Source organism: Taeniopygia guttata, chromosome 2, assembly GCF_048771995.1.
Source record: "Taeniopygia guttata chromosome 2, bTaeGut7.mat, whole genome shotgun sequence".
NCBI lineage: Eukaryota > Metazoa > Chordata > Aves > Passeriformes > Estrildidae > Taeniopygia > Taeniopygia guttata.
In genome coordinates, this window is record NC_133026.1 from 13,171,109 (window position 1) to 13,193,343 (window position 22,235).

Here is a 22,235-nt window from a genome sequence, read left to right on the forward strand (position 1 = left end):
CTCTTCATGCTGTCTCCAAATTCTTCTGCAGCTTCTGCCTTTCTCACTAAGATCAGTGCAAGTCCCCACAAAACCTGTGTGTATCAATAAGCTCTGGCTGGATCCAAACCCCAGCAAATCAAAGCTTTCTTGAAGGCTACAAGATTAACAAATACTACAAAACTGAAGTAAACTGTAGAAAATGAAATGCAGGTGTACAGATCCAGGGAGTGTTCCAAGAGATCACTCCCAGGTGTAGAGGGTGAACAGACAGACCAGCTTCTCATGATGTGATAGAAATGCTCCAGCATTTGCATTTGGCACACGTTCCAACATTCACATTATGAAAGTATTCCACAGTGAGAGTTATGTTCTCTGAAGCATGAATATAAAATAAAGAAGCTTTCAGTGCAAAATATGTGTGCTTTCATCAGTATTTTTCATTTAAATGTTCTTGCATGCTAATCAGAGACATCATTTAGAACACAAATTCACACTTCTCTGGTATCTCAGTTCATTAACTGCTGCACAGAAAGGGCTGTGGACTCCAGAAGAAGAATCAGTCCAGAGATTGCTCCACGTGAAAAAAACTCTGATCTTCTGTTTGGCTTCCAGAGAAATCAAGGCAGTTTTATTAATGATGGATATCTGAAAATTTGTGGGTGATAAAGTCTGAAAGAAAGACCACTATTTAGGTTAGCAGATAACTCCAGACATACCCAGCCAGCCATCCAGCCAGCCCCACTAGGAAGCAGCTTCACATCAAATGAAGAGCAATTGATCTCACAAACACAAAGGGAATGAACTCAGGAGCCATGCAAAGCAATACACAAATGCATTCTCGAGAGACGACAGGAATATCTGTATGGACATAAACCACAATACACTCTGCCAGAAGTACGACATCTCAGGATAGGAAGAGATATATGAAAGAGTCCAGACACCATTTATGGAGTTCTAAAATCTAAAAGCCACAAATTCTTTTGTATCATCACAATTCCCTTATTTTTTGTCATGTAAATCAATATTATCTGCAGTAAAATTGCTAAAAATCATCTTATCTCATTCTACATCTGTTGGATTTTCACACAATAAAGTCATCTAAGTCCATATATTTTTCAAATAACTGGATAAGGCACACTCCATTTTCTCTAGCACATCAGTAGTGCCTAGAAAAGGGAAAATATACTTTTTGTACCTTTTAGAAGGTTCATGTGAGTTGAAGCGTGTCATGTTGCCCTCTAATTTCTGTGAAGAGAAAAAAGAAAAAAGAAGCTTCTTCAGAAATGCCCAGAGATACAAGGCAATCTGACAACCTTACTCACAGACTACCCATGGAGTAAAGTATTACTTAACACAAGTATAGTTTGTAGGTACCATATTGGGTCCTTTTATTTGCCTTTTCTGAAATGTAAAAACAATAAATAGTAGAATAAAATATTTCAATAACATTTTTGTTTGTTTGTTTCTTTGTTTGTTTCACATTATTAATTAAAACCAGGTGTTTATTTTGCTTTTAGGACTGTGGAGTCCTAGGCTTATATGAGCTATGACTTCTGGTTAAGCTTGATTAACTTCCCAATTTCTACTATGTTCATTCTTGCTGTCATATTGAAATCCAATTTTCAAGGGGATGCCAAGTCCTTGATGAAAACAGTCTTTTATTATATCCTAACCAATGGATTAGAATTAGATTGGGCTCATATGGGAATAATCAATCACAGCTTACATTTAGGCCATTCAGCACATTTAAAATGCACTTACACATACAATGTATAAAAATATACATACTATTAAAAGCATTGTTTTGACACAAGTGAAGAAAATACAGATTCAAAATATTCTAGGTCATCTGGACACATCTTTCTTCCATTAATTTTAGTGGAAGAGATGGACCAGGTTCATGCTTGGCTTGCAGTGATACAATTTCACAGAAGTCAGTTGGACAATATTGATTTACTTTTGCTAAGAATAAGGGTGTAATTCTCCCAAAGGAGAATCAGTTTGGGAAAGAAAATGATACTGTGCCAGTAAAATTCAAAAGTATTCTCATTTGACAAAGATATGTTGATTAAGACCCCCAAGCTCCATCTTTTCTTTCAAATATTTCATTCTTACTGATTTTAACATATATGAACACAAACTACTTAAGTCCCTTTAAACATTTAAAAAATTCATAAATAAGGGCTCCTAGATAAGCAATTTGCTGGTTAACCTCTTAAAAGTTTTCTGAGAATACAGATATCCTCATAAAATACCACTGGACTTCCTCAGAAATGTGTTAATTTTGGTAGTATTTTCTTTCAGCAAAATATCCAAGCAAAGACAGTTCAGTGTTTCAAACCATGCCAACACTGTAAGAATGCTAAATGAGTTTTTATTTACCTTCTATTTAATACATTATAAAATAATCTATAACAGAAAAGAAAGAAAATCAATACCAAAAAAAGTCTTGATTAACTAGATATATTTTAATGCTTTTTTCCATATACATGAATGTACTGCAGCATAAGGTATTTCTTAAGATACATAGTTCTTAACTTGATTAGTTGGAATTGATTTCAAATTATTTCACCTTTAAAAGTTTAGATTGACTACCTAGATAATGCATTTTACTGTACTACACAAACATAATACAAAAGCATTAATACATGTAAGTATAATTTTATGAGATGATGCAAGCTATCAACAAGTTTGTGTTCTATTTATTTTCCATAAATTTTTTGTCTTCAGAGAAGATGATTTTAACTACAAGCAAACCTATGGTGAATCCAATCTAAATGGTAATATAATAATCCACTTTTGTCACCTTCCTTAAATAACATGCTTTCAAAAAATGTCTATTACAAACTTAAAATAAATCAGACTTTCTTGTCAAGAGAGTTTCTCAAATTGCATGATTCTTCAAGAGTGAATTACAGGGATACAAGCCAATAAAATTTTTATAACTCCTTCTTCACCATATCAGAAACACGATGAGGTTTCTGAGTAGAGGAGAAAAATACTTACTCTCTGTTAGATCTGGGTTGTGGGAGATGGTGAATTAATCCCTCATGAACTCATGTAGGCACAGTTCAATAAGAAGAACCAAAAATACCTGTATATTAAAAATAGAGTATAATTTAAAACCAGAAAAAGCCCTCAGTTTCTCTGAAAACCAGCCATCAGTTCCTCATTACCACTCTGTGCTCCCTGAGTCTTGGCTTTGCCTTTCAGACTCCCACCCAATCAGGACTATGTCAAGTCCAATATTTGCTTTTATCTTCACTCAGGGACAACAGTCTTTCCAGTGTGTTTTTGAAGTTATTTTGAGCACCACTGAATGTAGCTTTGCCAGACCTTTATACAGCTCAGTTTTTGCTTTTACACTTGTGAACTTGCTATTGGATTAATATATAAAGTGTCCCTGGTCATGTTATAGGCCATGATACTAATGTATACACATGTTAATACATTAAGGACATGCTATATCTATTTTTTGACCTGCTGCAGGATTAAATTACTATTCTGGAATACCTTGGATATTTTTTCCTGCCTATGAAGTTTAACACAGAAAAATACACCAAAGATTTCAATGTCTTCCTACAACAACATTATGGTGGTTCAAGTGCCAGTGAAAGGATGGTGTTGCTGCTCTCAAAAAAATTTGCATGGCAATACAGAAAAAAACAATAATTATTATTATTATAGAACAAATAATTTCAAAAATAACTTTAAAAGGCCATCTGTTCTAATTCCTGATGAAAACAGGTCCCACCGTAAATGCTTTCTACAGAACTGAATGCTATTGAGCAGCTTGCTATTCCTATTTAGCTAGAGAAAATTCTTACAAAATAATACAGGCCCCAGAAATTTTGATCTATTAGACAATTGACCTGTTCAGAAAGGATTCTTGTGATGGGTTCAGCATCAGTAAAAGGGTCTAAGAATAGCTGAAGTACTCACCACCATGCTCCACATTTCAGTCTTAATAAGTGGTCACTCTTACGTATTTGATGCTTTGTAGAATGTTAAAATCTATAGACATCTGAGTGCTGATGTGTTACAGGTATCAGAAGTGTTTAACGTGTGGATTGTTGATTTGCTGGGTATTTTAACAAACTTTGTTGCTATGCTTCCAGCAACAGTGGAAGGATAATCTTTCTGGAATATTGAGTCTGATTATATTGAGTAAAGGCTGAATTTTTTTACCAAATAAAAGTATAAATATAAAGTTGTTGGTAGGCCAATCAGGAGACAAGAAGAGTTGTTTAAATGGTTTGTGCTGATAGCTTGGTAATTTTTATATTTAAATAAAAAAACACAGCACAGTTGTTACTTTAAATCTCTTTAGTGAAGTGGAAAATATCACATGCTTTAACAAACAGACTTTTTAAACTTACAAATCTATGAAGTAAGATATTCTGCCTAATAACAAGATGAAAAGCTTTGTAGTTTGTGAAATAGAAAGAGGAAAGTAGAAAACTATACAAAACAAAACCAAAACTGCAGGGTGCCTCAAAAAGTATTGTTCTGTTTATAGCTGCAATCCTTTTATTTTCCCTTTCCCTCCTACACCAGAGCTACATGTTCTGGACATACGCGGTGATTGACTTCTGCAATGGCCAGAGCAATGTATTTCTCTCCTTCAGAGGACCTTTATTTGTCTCTGCTTTTTAAAGAAGACCCCTCTGGAGAAAAGGGCATTAACAGGTGATGAACTTGGTATGGAAAAGAAATCACAGAGCAAAGTTTCAACATTAGGATACTGCTAGAACACTCATTAATATCATCTCATTATAACTGCTTAAGATATTCCATATGCACCCAGCCTTGCAACCATTTTCTGGACTATTTGCTTTTAACACTTTGCTCCTTTCTGTGTGTACCTCCAGCACTTCCATTTTTATCTCATCAGCTATGAACTCCTCACCTTTTCCTTCAACAGCCCACTCCTGCTAGCTCACAAGGACTAGCAAAATGTTTCCCACATCTTAATTTCACATATATTTTCATATTTCAAGTCCTTGACAGTGTCTAGGCAGCCGGTGGCCTGAGATTGCAGGCACACATGCAGCTCTGCATTGTCTTGCAGTTTCTTGGTGCTTCCCCTGGTTGCAATGGACCCAGCAGTTGTGTCTGCCTCGTTCTTTAAAGTTGCGAGTTGCATAATGAAGGGTTTTCTTCCTTCTGAGTTTTTTCAGACCATGGAGTTCAGCTTTGTCAGTGAACATTGCTAGTGCAACAGCGGCATACAGGCCAGAGGTAATTGAAAATATTTGCTCACAAGAAACTATCACAAGTTATATATATAAACATTTTACTACCCTCTTTGACAAGAATAATGAAAAGGTTTTGAGACAATAAGAGTCAGTTTGAATAGTTGCTAACAATTTAAAAATTGATAGGGCTGTCTTTTAAATGCTAACTTATCCTGAATCAAAAAATTACTACTTTTTATCAACACTGTGAAAAAGCTAGGCAATTTATAGGCTTGTCTAGCTTTTAATGGGTTGATGTTTGGAAATGCTCAAAAAAATGAAAAATATTTGCAGAAGTATTGTCTACAAAGCCTTCAGTAAAACACTAAGTCATGTATGGGAATGTGTGGTATACTCTGGTACTCAGTGATTGATTGCTTCCCATTTGAATGACACTTGCTGAATTCTGAGGGACTTTCATTTGCTGTATAACATTTCTAGTCCTTAAATACATGCACATTCACACACAAAAACACATTGAACAAGACAGATGTATCAACACTTGTTAGCAGGTCAAACTAAAACATTTTCAAGGACACTGTGTTCTCTTTGACCTGCTAACACTTAAGCAAGCTGCAACAGCCCTATATAATTCAGATTGTAATATGCTTTACTTAACCTTTGTTAACTAACACATGAAGGAACAGCTTTTCCTTTTAGTGAGGACAAAGCATGGTATTTCAAAAGGGCTTATGTGAATTGAGAGTATGGCTCTGTACACAGTTAAATCCTACATTTGACTGCTGAACCAATTCTTTCCCCTTCCCACCCAAATCCACATGGGAACAACAGAATAGGAAAAAAAAAATTGTAGAATTGAAAATACTTTGAACTGCTGTCCATACCAAAATCAAAAAATATATATTTTTTTCCATTTGTACATGATGCTCCCTTGTAGACAACATGAAACATTAAAGGTACTTGTCAGGAATGATCCAAGGAAATGAAGGATTAGGTTCATGAATGTGCTGCAAAATAAGATGCACTGGTTTATCCTCTTAGTCACTGTAGTTTGGACTATAGTCTCCAAACTACAGTTCTTGCTTTTACTGCTGGGATTTGAGATCAGACTTTTTGACAGTCCTCAGCGGAATGTGCCCTCACAAGAGTGCTGTAGACTACTCCAGGCTAGTTCTCAGAGTAGTTGGAGACCCAGGTAAACAACCTCATCAACAACTGCTGGAGTTCCTGAAGTGCTGAGTTACTGGAGGGTAACTCCTCTCCTGATTCTTTTTCAGGGATCATTAAAGCACACTACAAACTTTTTAGCAGCTTCTGTTTCAGGGATTGTAGGAACTCTACCCCACAAGAACAGTGTCATCTGTTTGAAAGAAAATACTTAATTCAGACACACTCTTTGCCTGGCTCAGAGCTCCCATCTGGATTCAGTAGCCCAGTTACCACATTTTTAACTTCTAAGCCTTTTGAGCTTCCTAAGCCTCTTCACTGTGGTCTGTGATTACACTTGACCTTTGTATAGGAAGCACAGAGTAAGGGAATGAAAGGGTCCTGCCAGACACAGGCTGTCCTTAACAAAAATATGCTGTTTCAGTGAACAGGCTGGCTCCCTGCAGGTCAAAAGTATTGTCATGGTGAGTCTAGCAAATTTTGGTGAACATCGGAGATTAAAAACCTGTTCTCACTGAGCTCTGGTTCCCCTTGTCTGTAGGGTTAGCTGGGGAATGTTCTTCCACCCCCTCACTGCAGTCACCCACTATATAGAGTGAAAACGTGATTCTTAATTAAATTCCACAGTCTATCAATTTTCCAAAACCCTCCCTTCTGATACATGAAGGTAAATGTTTCCCCTCTTGCACTGTATCTAAATGCCTGCATGTAGAAAAATTAAGTCTCTATAGGGTATAATTTTGAAAGGTAAAATGAAGATTGGAGAGTTCAAATTATATCACTTGAATGATCTAATGCCAGTAATCTACTTGAAGAAATTTACAAGAAACAAAATCCCAAAGTTCTTTTTAATTTTGAGTTAATTGCAGGATTGTCAGTCCAGTCCTGAATAGTTCATAGCACTGGGCAAGAGGAATATTGAAGATGTAGCTGTCTTGAATCATATCTTGGATGTTCAGATCTAGTCTTGGACCATTCTGGGACCTCATACAAGTTTGCTGACTGGGACAATGATTTTAGAGGTAACTGATACTACAACCAAGACTAAGGTAAAAGAAATCCAGCCATCCAGCCTTGTAGGCATTTTTAATTTTCCACTGTCAGTACAGTAGATCCTGCTAGGGAGGACCTCAGAGAAGCAGCGAGATTTTTGTTGGAAGCCTCTGAACAGAACCAGTGGGATTTTAGGAGGTAGATGGGAACAAGTGTCTAAGAGGAGATCCTGCCATTTATAGGGTCTCAGGAAGCTGCCTTTCTCTTTTCCCTCTTCTCATTGCTTCCCTATCATTTTCTGTCTATATACAGTCAAATCACTGAAGAGATAATAGAAAATCATTGCAATATGGATCAGAATTGTGAAATAATATGAAAAACCACCATCTTCTGTTTATTTTCTTTTCTTTTTCACCATTAATCCCCAAGAGAGATACATAAAAGTTTGACTTAGTGCTGCAACCTGCAGTGGCTTGAAAGCAGGCGAAGAAAAGAAAGAGATAGACTAAGAATTGCAAAAAACTAGAAGAGTTCTCAAAACCCTCGCTTGGAGGCCCTGGAAGATGTTAACATAAGGTCTCCCAGTGGCTAGGCACAGTTCTGGAGGCATATGAGCAAGAATAAAATTTTAGAATAAAAAAGCTGAGAGAGCTTCTGTAACTCAGCATGTCACCATTTTTATAAAAGCATTAATATGACAGGACCACTAAGTAAAGGCCTCCAGTTTTCTTATTTAAACAAATTAATTACAAAACACATCAATACAAAAGGGATACCTGCTATATTGCCCAAAAACAACAATTTTTTCTAAAGTGAATACAGACATTGGGGAATACATGTTATTGTTCTATGTGTGAAAATTCAGGTTCATGGAGGGCTTCAAACACTCTCCAACACAACTATTGTTTCCTTCCTCAGAGCATTCAGAACAATGGTGAGTGCATGCAAGGAGAAGATTTCAATATCTGAAATACAGCCTGTGCTCACAGAGTAAACAGTTTCCTTAGTGTCTACTGTCTTTCCTTCCCAATTCCCTGGGCATATTAAGGAAATAATTGAAAAAAAAAAAAAAAAAAAAAAACACTAAGCTAAACAAGGAAGACTACTAGAAGAAGACACGCCATCTGAAAATATGAAAATACAACTGTGGAATAGTCTTTACAGGTAAAGGCTGAAATCTGAATCTGATATTCAGCCAAAATTTCCTGACTTGGCATTCAGCCATTGTTCAATACATTCAATGACTTATCAAATAATGTCAAGCAAATTGCTCAGTTTCTTGGTCAGAGCTCTTTGTATCCCCATTTGACATGGGGAGAGTACCAACACCTATTATTGCCTGTTTCTATCTATTCCTGGTGTTCTGCTTCCACATCTGTAAATATTTCGTCATCTTTGTACAAAATAATTTATAATCTACCTTTATGTAAGATTTTTCTTTGATTTTGTCAGGAATTACAATGCATGAAGAAAAATACAATTCATTAAAAAATCTTGTAGGCAAATATAACATTTGTCTCAATACAAGGCAACAACTTGCTCTTTGTTGCTATAGCTATTTGCTATTCCCAGTTTTAAGTACAAATTGCAATTCTAATGTGAAGTTATGGAATATCAAATTGTTTTCAGCCCAAATAAAAGCACATGCTTAAAGACATATTGTGTACATTAATACTCATAAGACCAATTCATTTGGCTGGCTCTTTGGTGTCACTCTATCATGTTAATAAATATTCAGCAACTTTGAAATTTTTTTAAATATTATGTTATCCCAAATTGCCTCTCCCCACCTTCTTCATGGCTAAACACAGAGTAATCACTACACCCTAGTGAGCAATTTGTATTTCAACTGTGTCCCACAGTCTATATCTGTCCTTTCAAATACCATAAATATCAGCTCATTCTCCACAATACATTTGAAGGGGAATATGAAGGAAGTGGGAAAGTTTATTTCTAATATCCCCACTTTCCACTTTTTCACATGCATGAACAAGCATTTCTGCTTTTAAGATGTGTGGTGTGAATCATGGCTTTAATTCCTCAACAAATCTACCCCAGGACAGACGGGCTGAGCTCAAGCACTCCAATACAATTAATAGTCCAATCCAACAGCTTCAGTCACAGCTTTCCTGTTTCTCCTCTCTGTGCAGGGAAGAAGCCAAAGTAGCTGTGTGTACATTTATTATACAACTTCACCCATCGTGGGTTTGGCACCAGCAGCTACCAACAGTTACCAACTCCATTCTGAACCTAAGACTTCCCAATAGGAGTTGAAACAACACATATCAATAACACTTCCCTATGAGAAGATAAACAATGTATTCTTATTAAAGTTAGACTGGTGCTCAGTTTTGATTACACTGTGTCAGTTTTAATCAACTGCTTCACTGTGATATTGCTTAAGGAAAAAAATAGGAGGAACTTCATTTTCTCCTCAAATCTGTCATCAAGAGCACCAGCTACCATCTTAAAAACTTTCGTTCAAAACACAAGTTTTGCCAGTCTCAAAGGCTGTCATCTCTGAGGTACATTGAACTAATTAGTAATTTAGCAGGAGTTCACTTCAGGCACTTTGGTAGACAGACAAAGAACAAAGTTCCTTTATCTGTAGTAATACTTTAAAAAATACCATTAATGTCCTGCAGCAAAAGCAGTACCTGGAATGATTTTATGGAGCCAGTGCTTAATTTGAAAATATTCACACACTAAAAATATTTAATGAAACTAATTAGGAACCAAATTGCTTTCTTTCAACTGAAGGAAATAATGCTAATAGATAAATAATATTAATGTATGTATTATAACAAAGTCAGACTCATCAGGATGCCAGACAAAGGCTAAAGCATGTCAGTGTCTGCCTCCCACCAATGAAATGGTGATTCACACTGGAATGTATCATGACCAAATCCATGTCCATCCCCCCCTAACTGCAGGCAGCCACAGGATTTGCCCCAAACTCTATTTCACTTTTCTGTTTCCCTTGTTGCTGTCTTACTGATTGGAGTTCTGCATATTTTCCTAGGGAAATTGGATGATCCCACCATGAGAATATTTTGTTTTCAAATGCACAACACAGGTCCATCTCATTTCCAAAGCCAGAGTGGACAATCCCTTGTGTGGTTTTTTGATCACACAAAAATCAAATATTCAAGAGAAAAGAATAAAATCCTCTTCTTATATATACACCCACCTCCTAAGTCAGTCCATGGCTAGTAGTCCTGATGTGTGACAACCTGTGCCCTCTAAGCCAAAGTTGTACTAAGCTGTAGCCCACCCAGAACTGTACAACAGACTCTGCTCTATCCCAGCAGGCTCCTAGTCCACCTAGTTTAAATGCCTCCAATAGCCCAGTTGCATTAGAATCAGGGTATTAATATTGCAATAATTGTGCACAATTTTTAGAAAAATATTTATACACACAACAATAAATTAAATATCAAAAATCAGTATCCAGCCAGTCATTGCTGCCTATAATGTGTTACACCTAGTGCATAAAGTCAAAGGAATAAGCACAGAAAGGTTTTTTATATGTGATTAACAAAAAGAGAAAAGTATACCAAGAGTGATTAAATGTACTCTATTGGGCTTTATTTTTTATATTTAAGTTTTCAAACAAGCAGTTTGCATGATGAGAGCTTTCAAATCTTCTACAAAATCTTAGTGAATTAGGAAATTATGCATTGAACTGATATAAATTTGGCTTTTGGGACTCTAAGTCAGTTGGTTTTAAATCATTTCCTTGAATCACAACGCAAGATTTTTTTAATAGAATGAAGTAATAAGTATTGGTTCTGTGGTGATGATGAACAAGTTGGTATTACAGGTTAACCTTTGCATTACTTAATCTTTTTCTTCTTTTAGCTATCAAAGCCAAATATAAAACCACTGCACAATTCCCCTAATCATAAGCTACAGTTCACTGGCTATTTTTAAGGAGGTTGCCATAACCCTGTTGTTTGCTCTTGCAGAACCAAAAATTTCAATGGTAAATTGTTTACAAATGCAGTGAAAGGATTTCATTGCTTTTTAAAAAATATATATATATGAGATTAATCTTATTTCTTTGAGAAGCAAACTACTGAGTATAGCTTTTTACCACATAGATGGATGGCAGAAAAATAGTAGTCAGAATGGTATTTTTACTCCTCATAGAGCATAAGGCATTCTAGCTCGAATTGCTTGAAGTATAATTAGACAGAGAAAAATATGAAGGAAAGAAAAATGATGTGTTCAGTGTCAAGCCTTTCCACACTTGCTAGAGCTTGGCACTCCACAGACTCTCAGATCCTTGTGACACCTGTAACCCTGCTGTAAGGGACAATGACCACTTAGAGGAAGGACCAAGCAAGTTTTGCAAAAGTATCTAAATTTCTAAAAGTGTTTTGTAAAACTTTTCTGTCAAGTGACTTCTCTAAATTGACACAGACACTTTTCAGAACAAGAGGGAGTCATCTGAGTCTCTGAAAAGTGGTTTAATTACCTCAGCCTTCTTCCTTAGCACGAGCTATAAGGCAATAGAATAATTACATAATAACTGTGCTTAAAAGCTCATCATTTAGACCATGCAAAGTGAACTGAAGAGTTGTAAACTGACATTTGGAAAGGTGACCTGAATCGAAAGCAGATATTTTTTTCAGTCACTTATTCTCTGAGCTGCAAAATTTGAATTCTAAACTGCACTTAAATGTAACCACTGGCAATTATTATTTTTTAAATACCTAAAAAAAGGATGAATAAATGAATTTTCTGCTGTCTGAGGATACTAGTACTAGAAGGTATGGTATAATTTAAAAACACTCTGAAACAAGCAAAGTCTTATTCTATGTTAGTTTCTTAATTTTACTTGTAAATTTTCACCAACATGTCATAAGTAAACTGCTTGCAGCATACTTTAATCATTTGCCAGACACAGTCAAATAAGTGAGATTTCTGGGTAGGCCATTTGTCTTGGATTTGAATCCAAATGACAGAATTATTTCGATATAGCACAATTAAGTCTGTCCAGTTATGATGGCCATTTAATGAGCTTCTCCAAGGCAGAAGGAAGTTGGCCCTACCTGTCTAACCAGGGTTTTAATATGCCATAAAGCTAACATAATAAATAATTTACGTGTTGAAACATTACAAAGCTAAGACTTTTCCAGTGACTCAGTAACGTGGATTGTCACACATGGAGACAGCCATTAGGAATCCAACCAAAAACAAAGTGAAATAAAGTAGATCACAATATTTGACTGCTAAATATTACAAATGTGCTGTCTCTCTTCAATAGAACACATGATGGTTTGAGATAGCTGTAACTTTCAATTGACAGGCATTTTGTGGCTCTGCCTATAGGTCTGCTCTCAGGTGTCATGTTGCTAGAAGGCACAGTCCTGGGGAAGAGTGAGTGGATGAATGGAGACAGGGAGCATCTCACAAAGTTGTATCAGAAATCATACACTGCCCTATTTTAAACAGAAAACCCAAATGATTTCTATCAGACACTAAATTAACCCAGCAGGGATTTCTGACTGTTCCAGCCAGAAAACTATTTTATTCATAAGAATAATTGGATATTCGAGAGATCGTCATGTTTTGTGCCATGAGTCGTAAATGTTGGCTCATGCATAAAGGATTGTCATGGGGTCTGTGCCTCTTTACCAAGGCAATTATGCAGTTGGTTAAGTTCAGCAATGCCCTGAAACCTAGCTTTAGGACAGAGTCAAGGTCCTAAACCAACAGGAGTTGGCCTTTTCAGTGACAAGCAGCAATGAAGTTGGCAGCATTGCCCTAGGAGCCTCCTCTGTCGCTTATTGCACAAACCAGCTAAAAGGAAATGGAAATTATGTTGGAAATGGAGAAATGCATGGAGGTGAGAGGAATAAGAGGACTGTCCACCTTTAAGAAGGAAATGTGAAAATTACCCTAGTTCTGGTCCTCCATGAACAAAAGGAGGATGTGATTTTTACATCTGCTGAATTTTCCAAGTCCTCCCTTCTTTCTGGTTGCAAAAATACATAATTTAAAGACAAAACATTTTTTCAGCACCATAAAAAGTTCACAAGTTAGGAGGTAATTGCATTAGCACGCTGAAAAAAGAGAAGAGAATGCAGGAAATCCTGATTGGCGTTCCTCTGTTTAAAAGGAATTATTTTCCAATACCTGAGCATGCCCAGAGGAGCTAGTCTCTGAGCAGCTGTGAAACAGAACCTTTTTACTTCAGGGTTAGTGCAGGGAGCTCATTAGCACAGCCTCAACCCTCAGCTAAACAGCCTTGTTTGCATATTGAAGCAATAGAATGTGAAGGTGTTAAAAAGGAAGAATTGCAGCCGCTACTCCTGACTGACATGTCTATCTGGGCTCTTGTGTTTACAAGAGAATAACGAAGCTGCCCCAAAGCCCCTACTGGGCCTGATTATTATGCAGAGGCTTCTTAGATTATGTATAATTGATATCCATTTTCCCTCCAGCTAACCAATGGCAGCTCTCAGGAGTAATGCTCACTCTCCTGCATCTTACCAAGCAAGCAAACACTGGAAATTGCTATCTTTTGCTAGGCTTAATAATTTTTAAAGACCAAAAATTGACATTTACATTTTTCAGAAGCACAGATTACGGCACTGTTGTTGGGGTTTTCCTGCTAATAGCAATCAAACAGTGGATATACTGTATTTAAGGGTGATGATGATCTGGGGCTATGTTTGTGTACCATTTTGAGATATTTATGTACACATAAGTTTAATGGACTAAGTATATAACATGTGTGAATGCCCCAGTTTTTCCATACAATCACAATATGGCAGCAAAAAGCAAGGGCAAGTTCTGAACGCTTACTTTCTGCTGGTTTTTGTGAAAGATTTGCAAGGTGAGTTATACAGGCAAGAACATTCCTTCAATTACATTTACTGGTCCCCTTTCTGTACTTACAATAGTTATCTTCATCCTTACAATTTAGGCCAAATTTTCAATTCCTAAAATTGACACAGGCATGAAGTTAAGTAGTGCAGTGCTCATTTTTTCTTGCTCAGATATTTCTCTCCTCTTCTAAGAGAAAATACCATTGAAGTTCTTCCTCAAAAATGAGATATTACATTTAGCCTTTCAATTACAAAGTTATGAGATATGAGAAAAGGGGGGGGGGGGGGCTATTTCATTGACCAATTTTTTGGGTTTGGGTTTGTTTTGGTTTTTTTTTCCTGCTTCAGAGCTTTTGAAAAGATGTTTGTATGGGAGGATTGGGCACAATAATTTTTAAAGTTTTTCCAGTAAAGAGTTGGTCTTGAAAATGAAATGCTAATAGCTTGAGATAAACACGCAAAGTCTGTATAACTCTCTCAATGTGCTGCACTTCAATCCTGACCTTCAGCCTTCCTGCTGTTTTGGTCCTGGATATCTCTTCAGCACAAGCTGTCAGCTGCATGGAGAATTTTTTATCCATACAAATAGTTTCCAGAATAAGGATGTGTCCAGTCCAATCATTTTCATGTCACCTTTCTCTCTAGAGGTGAAGACCTAACTCACTAATCCTTTCTGCTACCCAACCTTGGCAGAATTTTAATTTTAATCTGCTCTCTGAGGAGATGCATAAGAAAATGCAAGGAATATTAATACATGGGCTGAACTAGGTTGAATGTGCAAAGGTGAAGTTTCTTTCAGCCACTTGCATATATACCTATTTAAAAGCATGGCCATTATGAGTGTGCTAAACCCCCTCCCTGCACAGAGCAAGGCAAATCAGCAGAAAGGAAAATTGTGAACTAATTTAAACACTTATACCTTCAGATTTCCTGCCAAAAATCTACATACTTCTTCCATGCTGAATATCTGGGCAAAACTAGATAATAATAAGTAAGGAGCGCACAACCCTTACATAGCTGATTTTTGTTTCAGTAACTTTTCAGGAACCAGAGAGAAGTTAAAAAACCTGAACAGCTTGCAGCTGCCCTTACCTTAGTATACCTGCCTTTATGCTACAGAAACGCAAATAGACAGAAACCAACTGTAGCAAAAAAAATTCTGCCAAAAGAAAAGGCAGGAACAGTCCCAACAGGCAATCATTCATATAGTGATCTCCTGACCTGTGTTTAACAAAAACTGCACACTAGTTCTAAGAAAGAGTGAAGTCAAACAGACATTTCAGAGTTGCACCTTTGGCCAGTGGACCACAGGACTGCAGTCTGCACTGTCACACAAGGATTTCAGGCCACATAATTACATTTCAAGCAGTGTTAGTTCTGCATTGACCAGGTAAATCTGTTAAGAGATAGACTAGCTCGTTTTTATAATGTAAGCTTCTGCTTTTTACATAGGCCTCTGCAAAGCGGTCGCTGCAGTTCTACAAAGAGTTTCCTGGTCACATACATCTGTCTCTCCACCTCCTTTCAGGTGCTAACTTTCATTAAAAGAAGATTCAATTAAATATTAATTTATTACTTATTTATTACATAGTGCTTTTCCATGCTACAAACTGCTGAGTTTGCCATACAGATCCTATTTGATCTCTGGGAGGAAAGGAAGAAGGCTGTGTGTCCATGGATGGGAGGGGGCATGATCTATATTGAGATGCAGCCCATATTATGAAAGACTTAAGTCACAACCAACACTTATAAATCTCAGGGGTGGCTCTATTATGAGGCATGTTTGTGTTGTTCATATGCTCAGTATGATTTTCAGATGCTCCTCAAAAGTATTAGTAGCATTCTGACATCCCCTCTCCTTGGTAAAAATCTGGCAAAAGACAGTCTGCCCTCTTCTTTTGCCTTTTCTTTAAAAATGCTGAAGCAGAAGCCTCCTTGCACCTCCATGAGTGTCCAAAAGAGGACACAAACGATGCTTTCCTCTTCTTCAGAAATGTGGAACCACCTCACTGCTCTTGGTTTGGGGTCCTTCTGCAGGACTCTCTCGTGAGGAGTGAGAATGTTTGGCCTGATTTGCTCTGCACTTGTAGGAGCTATCAGTAGAGATAGGGGCTGGCTTTAATAACACAAAATCTGAACTGTTATGGTGATGTAATTCTTTTCCTTCTGTCTTTGGCTCCTTAAATCTAAAATAAGGACACTAAGTCACCCTTCTGAAGAGTAGACTCTGATTCTCAGTATTCTTCCCCTGAGAAGAGTTATAAAAAAAAAATGAATGTTTTTCTTTTATGATTGAGAATATTTTCCAAAGTCCACTTGCCATCGTCACAAGCAGAATATTTGTGCTGACTGTCTGAAAAAGATCATAATCAGTAAATATGATGTACATATTTGAGTTTTAGTCCAATTCTCTATATGATCAATCAACATCAATTAAGAAATATTCAATGTTTGGTCCATGAAAGCATTTAAGTATTAACTTACATATTAAGACTTAAGTTTGAAAGGTTGACTGAAAACCTCATAAGAGGTTTTTCTCTTTCTTTACATTTGATTTTAGATTACACCAGATTTTTCTCATCCCAGGTTGGTAACTTCCCAGGTCCAGGGCGCACAGTCATACATGAAAATCTACATTTTAAATGAGACAACACATCTATTTATTCTCTGCTTATAATTTTGTTTGGTAGTAACAGGGGTCTTTTGAGGCACAGCTTCTGTGTCACCCTGATGGCACGTGGCCCACATGAAGCCACAGCATGAAAATAACTGCAGGACATGGTTATAGTGAAGAATAATTGAAGGCCCAGAAACCTATAATCGAAAATAAATTTTAGCTTGCCATTCAGTGTATTCTCCATTCATTACTATTCAGGGGAAGTGTCATACACACAAACAATAAAAACTTTACTCTTGGTACTAGAATTCTCACCTGCAAGGAGGCAAAATAGTCTACAGTGGAGAAAAAAAAATAACTGCTGGAATGAATATTTAATGACTTCTTCAAGAAGTTAGTACAGGAAGGGAGAAAAACAAAGTTTGCCCTTCAAAAATTTCTCTTGTATAAGGTCAGTGAAATTTGTTTTACAACTCTACTGAAATAAAACAAAAATTCCCTCTTAAGTAAATTGGTCCTGTTCTCAGACATACTGTGAAACACCTGAAACTTTCTGTATCCTAAAGAAACTGGCTATATTCTTATGTAAATACAGAAATTATTATAATCTCTTTTGTAGTCAAAACTCTTATTGTTCCATATTGTTCCCTACTCCAACAAAGGAATTTAATACAGTCCATTTGCACAAGCCAGTGTCCAGGAGCTACCTCAACTCTTCATTTCCCCTATGCCTTGCTGAGATATAGCTATGGTACATTATCTGAATCTTACTGACCCTCGTGCCTTACAAAATGTTTCTGCCTCAGAATTTACATAATTTTGTGTACAGGAATCACAAAGAACATATGACAAAGTAAAGCAATGCTCTTTGAAGAGACATTAAAAGTGTGTAAGACAATCACCTCTCCCAAATCAATGAGCTAAAATTTCAAAATGTAAGAATCTGTTTATATCCAGAAAAACATAGGTCCTAAAGTTTTTAAGACAGTAAAAAGAACAGTCTTTACTTTCAAGACTGTTAGTCTTTCTATCTTTCATGTTTATCACTGCATTTCTCTTAATTTCCTGTCAGACCAGCTACATTGATAGAATACCACAGAAACAAAAGAAAACTTCCACGGTCAAGTGCTGCTTTCTTGGGCTGCTTTGTTGCTCAGAAGTCCTTTTTCAGGCAGCACCTCATTGCTGCAACAAATTAATCACCAAAGCCCAGGTCTGGTAATGAAGTGCTATGGATTTGAAAGAGTTTGAAAGGCATTACATCTATTACCTGAAAGAAAAATGAGGTGAGCGCTCAGCCTGGGAAAATTAGCACAGCAGCTCTGTCAGAGGCCAGTCATCCTCTGGAGCAATTTTTAGCGAAGTTAGCTAAGTCTCAAAACGCTGTGGTTCATTTTTGCCTGTGCCAATCATCATGTCTACAGTTGTACTTGAAATCTAGAACTGTATGGATCTTGGGTTGCAATTTACCACAGGTTTGGTGAAACAAACTATTCTCAAATACTGGCATCAGTCTTATCCTTGTTAGTACTCACTGAGATTAAAAAACAGGCTACTCATTAGTCTATTTTCATCCTTCCCCTTTTTAAGCTTGTCATAATTTTTATCATGTTCTGAAGGAACAATCGTGATGTTTATCCCATCATTCAAGTGGCTAGATTAATTATATTCTCTCTCAAAAAGTTTTTGCATTTTGGCACTGTAAAATAAGACAACACTTTTGGGAGATAGGATGGACAGATGTCTTTGGCTTTAAGCTAAAACAAGAGGATGGGGAAAGCACATAAATGCATAAATATGGCATTTCCTGAGTCCCACTGAAACACCCTGCAGAAACATTCAGCATATGTCTCCTGTGACACTTGAGACTCAATCCAAGACTGCTATAGCAATCAGTCTCTTAATGCTCCACTGAGAGACTTGCTCTGCTCAAACTCCACATCCCTCTGGACAGGAGGAGTCAGCAACTCCTCTGTAAAGTGGTGTTAGTCTAAACTCCTTCTCGTGAAGATGGATCAAGTGCAAGAAATCATCCACAACCAAACAGAACAGCTCACTTCTGGTAGAATGGATACTTTGAGACTGAGATGGAGCTTGGCCCTGATGCAGGAGCACAGCCATGACAATTTTGCTCTGAATCTCCGAAGTTACTCTATTTTTCTTTCAATTAAAATTACTGCAGCTGAAAGCAGAACCAATGCCAAGTAGATTATATTGCTGACACAGCAATTGGGAGCTCAATAGCAAAAATACATTCCCTACCCTTTTATTGGAAATTTATCTCCCAGCAATAAAGAGAGAAATGAAGAATATATGGTGAGGTTTCCAATTAAAGCATTACTAAGCATGTCAAGTGCTGAATACATAGTGCATAAACACATCAATCTCTACCTCTCAGCCTTTTCTAAACCAAGACGCTCTCCTATCTCTCCCGGCATTGCATTTTACTTAGTTTCAGGACAGTAGAATTGCCTAGAGTTCATGGCCTTTTTCAAGATCATAATATGAGCCATTAAGAAAAATATATCCATTGAAGATTTTGTATTTAGCAATATCATAGCCATGTCTGTGCATTATTCCAGGATATTATTTTAAAATTTTTTGCAGAGTGAACAAGGAATGGGTTTCATTTGGTTTCCCTTACATTTCAGGAACCTATAAATACACATACAAAGAAAGCATAGAATATAAACATTTTTGTAATGAAGCATACATGAGAATTCATTTCATCCACTTAAAAACACAGACTCCCAAATTAAGGCAGTCCAAAAGAAAGTACATGTCATCCTATCATAGGTGTCTAAGGGAAGTGTAATGAAGCTGAGTCAGTCTAAATGTCTAACATTAAGATGCCTAAAATTAGAGAAGATGAAGACCCACTGCTGTGTGGCAGACCAAGACAACGGATTTGGGCCAATGGGGAAAGACCGGGACCACCTGTACGAACTAACCTTTGTTATGAACTTCAGAAGATGTATAATACTCCCTGTTGTTCTTGGAGAATTAGGTTCCCTGGCCACAGGTAACAAAAGGAATTTGTAAGATAAGAATATTTTGTCATTCACTTAGTGAAGAATTTATTGGAGAGATCATGCACAACACTTTAGTGTGCCAATTCTTTCTCCTGTGACAAATAAACTACTGTATTAAATGTAGAAATTAATATTTATCTACATCTAAAGCACAAGAAAATTTGTAGATGTGCAGGGCAGCAGTAAACTTTCAGTAATAGACTGATCCCATACCCCAAGCACGAGAATTTTCTTAACCATAATTACTTCTGCATATCACACCTTTATTCAGGCCTCACCACACTGACCTTATCAGTGTCTCTTATTTAGGATTTATTCTTGTGTGTTACACCAGAAATCTATGGAGTTTTAATATTAAAAAGTCTTTTCCTAAGACTTTTAGATGCTGATATTGAGAGAAATAGCCATCATAATTAAACAGACACTTAAAAAAAAAAAAAAAAAAAAACCAACAAAATAAATCTACAGCTGCCCATTTTTACATTGATTGTCATAAAATTTTACATATTTTCAAAATACAAGTTTCACCAGAAGAGGAAATGGGATGGGGTATGAAAACAGGGGACATGAAAACAGGTCAGACTCTCTTCCAGGAATGAAGAATCTGGGCATGGCAAATCTCTTAGTTGTGGAAAACCCTACACCATGACAACTAACAAGCAGTGTAAATAAAGAAATTAGTATAAATAGTAAGGTCTCCCCTGAATTCAAGGTAACAAAACACCTTTATGTAGGCAACAATCCTTTTAACCATCAGTCATCAGTTAATTCATAGTTGCCATAGCAGAAAGCAACTGAAGTATTTCAAAGAGTGTCATTTCAGAATTGCTGCCAGAAATTGGAGATGAAGGCTTATCAGCATGGAAAACACAAATCTGGCACAGACCTAATGTAAACTAACAGTAGCAAGAAAAGTGAGAGGCTGAAGTTCAAATGCCCTTTTTTGTTCTATTCCACTCTGCTTTGATATTGTAATTTCTAAGTTTGAATCAGTGGAACACAGTAGCTGGTCCCTTGCCTCAGTCCGTGTTTGTCTGGCATCTACCAAAATGCAGCTGGGCCTGTGGTTCCACTTTCCAGGCATTACAATACAAATGTGTAAACAGTAAACATAATCATGCATTGAGCTGATATTCTTTCTATTAATCTCTCTTACTAAAAATTTTTCTATATCTGCTAGCTAGGAAGTTCATTAGAAATACAAAATCTATGAGGAAGACTAAATAGCAATGTGAATAAACAAATACTTCCATGAATATATTAATAAAATAATATTCAACAACCAGCTCTAACAGGAAGCTTCAGTTGCTTGCAACACAAAAAATCAGGAACATCTTCTTCATGTTAAAAGTCAGAGAAGTTGTGATGGTGAAATTAGGATGGTCTACAGATAGAAGCATGGCAAATTGTATAGGGGAAGATGATGTTCTGCCATGACACCAATTTTTTTAATTTAAAAAAACATATGAATTTTCCTGCACACAAACTTCAGAATGCAGTGTTATTCTTTGTAATTATATATCATATTGCATTATCACCTTCTGTTCTTCTTAGTTACTTCCACAGGGCATAAATATTTATTCCATTCACCATTCCAACTACCTAGAATGAATGCCATCTCCCATGTAAAAAAATTTTGTTTATTGACAAGGCTTTGCTTCTACCAGCACAAAGTCTTTTTATATCTCTATTACTGTAGATATATTATGTCTTTCTTCTGTTCTGCTGTTCCTAATGAAACCCTTCCCAAAATTGTGCCATGCACTCTAAAAACACAGCAGGAAGGATTCTCACATTAAAAGCTTTGTTACCTAACTAAAGAAAACAAGAAGAGAATGAAAAAGAGGGCACGTTACAGCTGGGGAAGTGAGACACAGACTGATTTGCTCAAAAGTACTTTCCAAAGACATACAATAAATCAGTGGCAAACAGTCTGATTCCTTATTCCCTATTCAGTCTCAAATTTTCCTTTCTTTTAGTATTTCCTCTTCTACATTATGTTACTTACCCATACACATGAGCAAGATAACTATCACAACTATTATGCTATGCCATTCTATAGCACTAAGGGTGAATAAAAATGCAGGCTATGGAGTGTATCAGTTTTATACTGTGCTTTTGAGTGTCACAGATCTCCACCCATAACTGCTCTGCATCACTGTTTCCATAGTAACAAGATAACAGGAGAGGCTTTGGTGTATGTTACTGTCTCTGAAAGAGTCCAACCTCAAGATGAGAATATCATATTGGACTTTGTAAATGAATTCTGATTTGCACCTTTCATGCAAAACATATCTCTGAATGAGGTACCCACTTGAATAGTGAATTTATTCAATTTGATGATAGTAAAAATTATAGATTGAAGAGAAAACAGGTTTTAATGTGTAACAAGGAGCTGAAAATGCTT

At 36.6% G+C, this 22,235-nt stretch overlaps 1 long non-coding RNA gene across 1 annotated transcript in view; it reads right to left on the reverse strand.

Moving 5' to 3' along the window:
• Positions 1 to 400: 400 nt before the first annotated feature.
• Positions 401 to 22,235, reverse strand: part of LOC115493636 (uncharacterized) — a 34,126-nt gene continuing 12,291 nt past the window's right edge. Inside the window, exons 3-5 of the long non-coding RNA XR_012054445.1 lie at positions 2,989 to 3,076; positions 1,178 to 1,227; positions 401 to 651 (exon numbers count right to left, since the gene is read on the reverse strand). This is a non-coding gene — a long non-coding RNA (uncharacterized lncRNA). The remainder of the gene's footprint in view (positions 652 to 1,177; positions 1,228 to 2,988; positions 3,077 to 22,235) is intronic.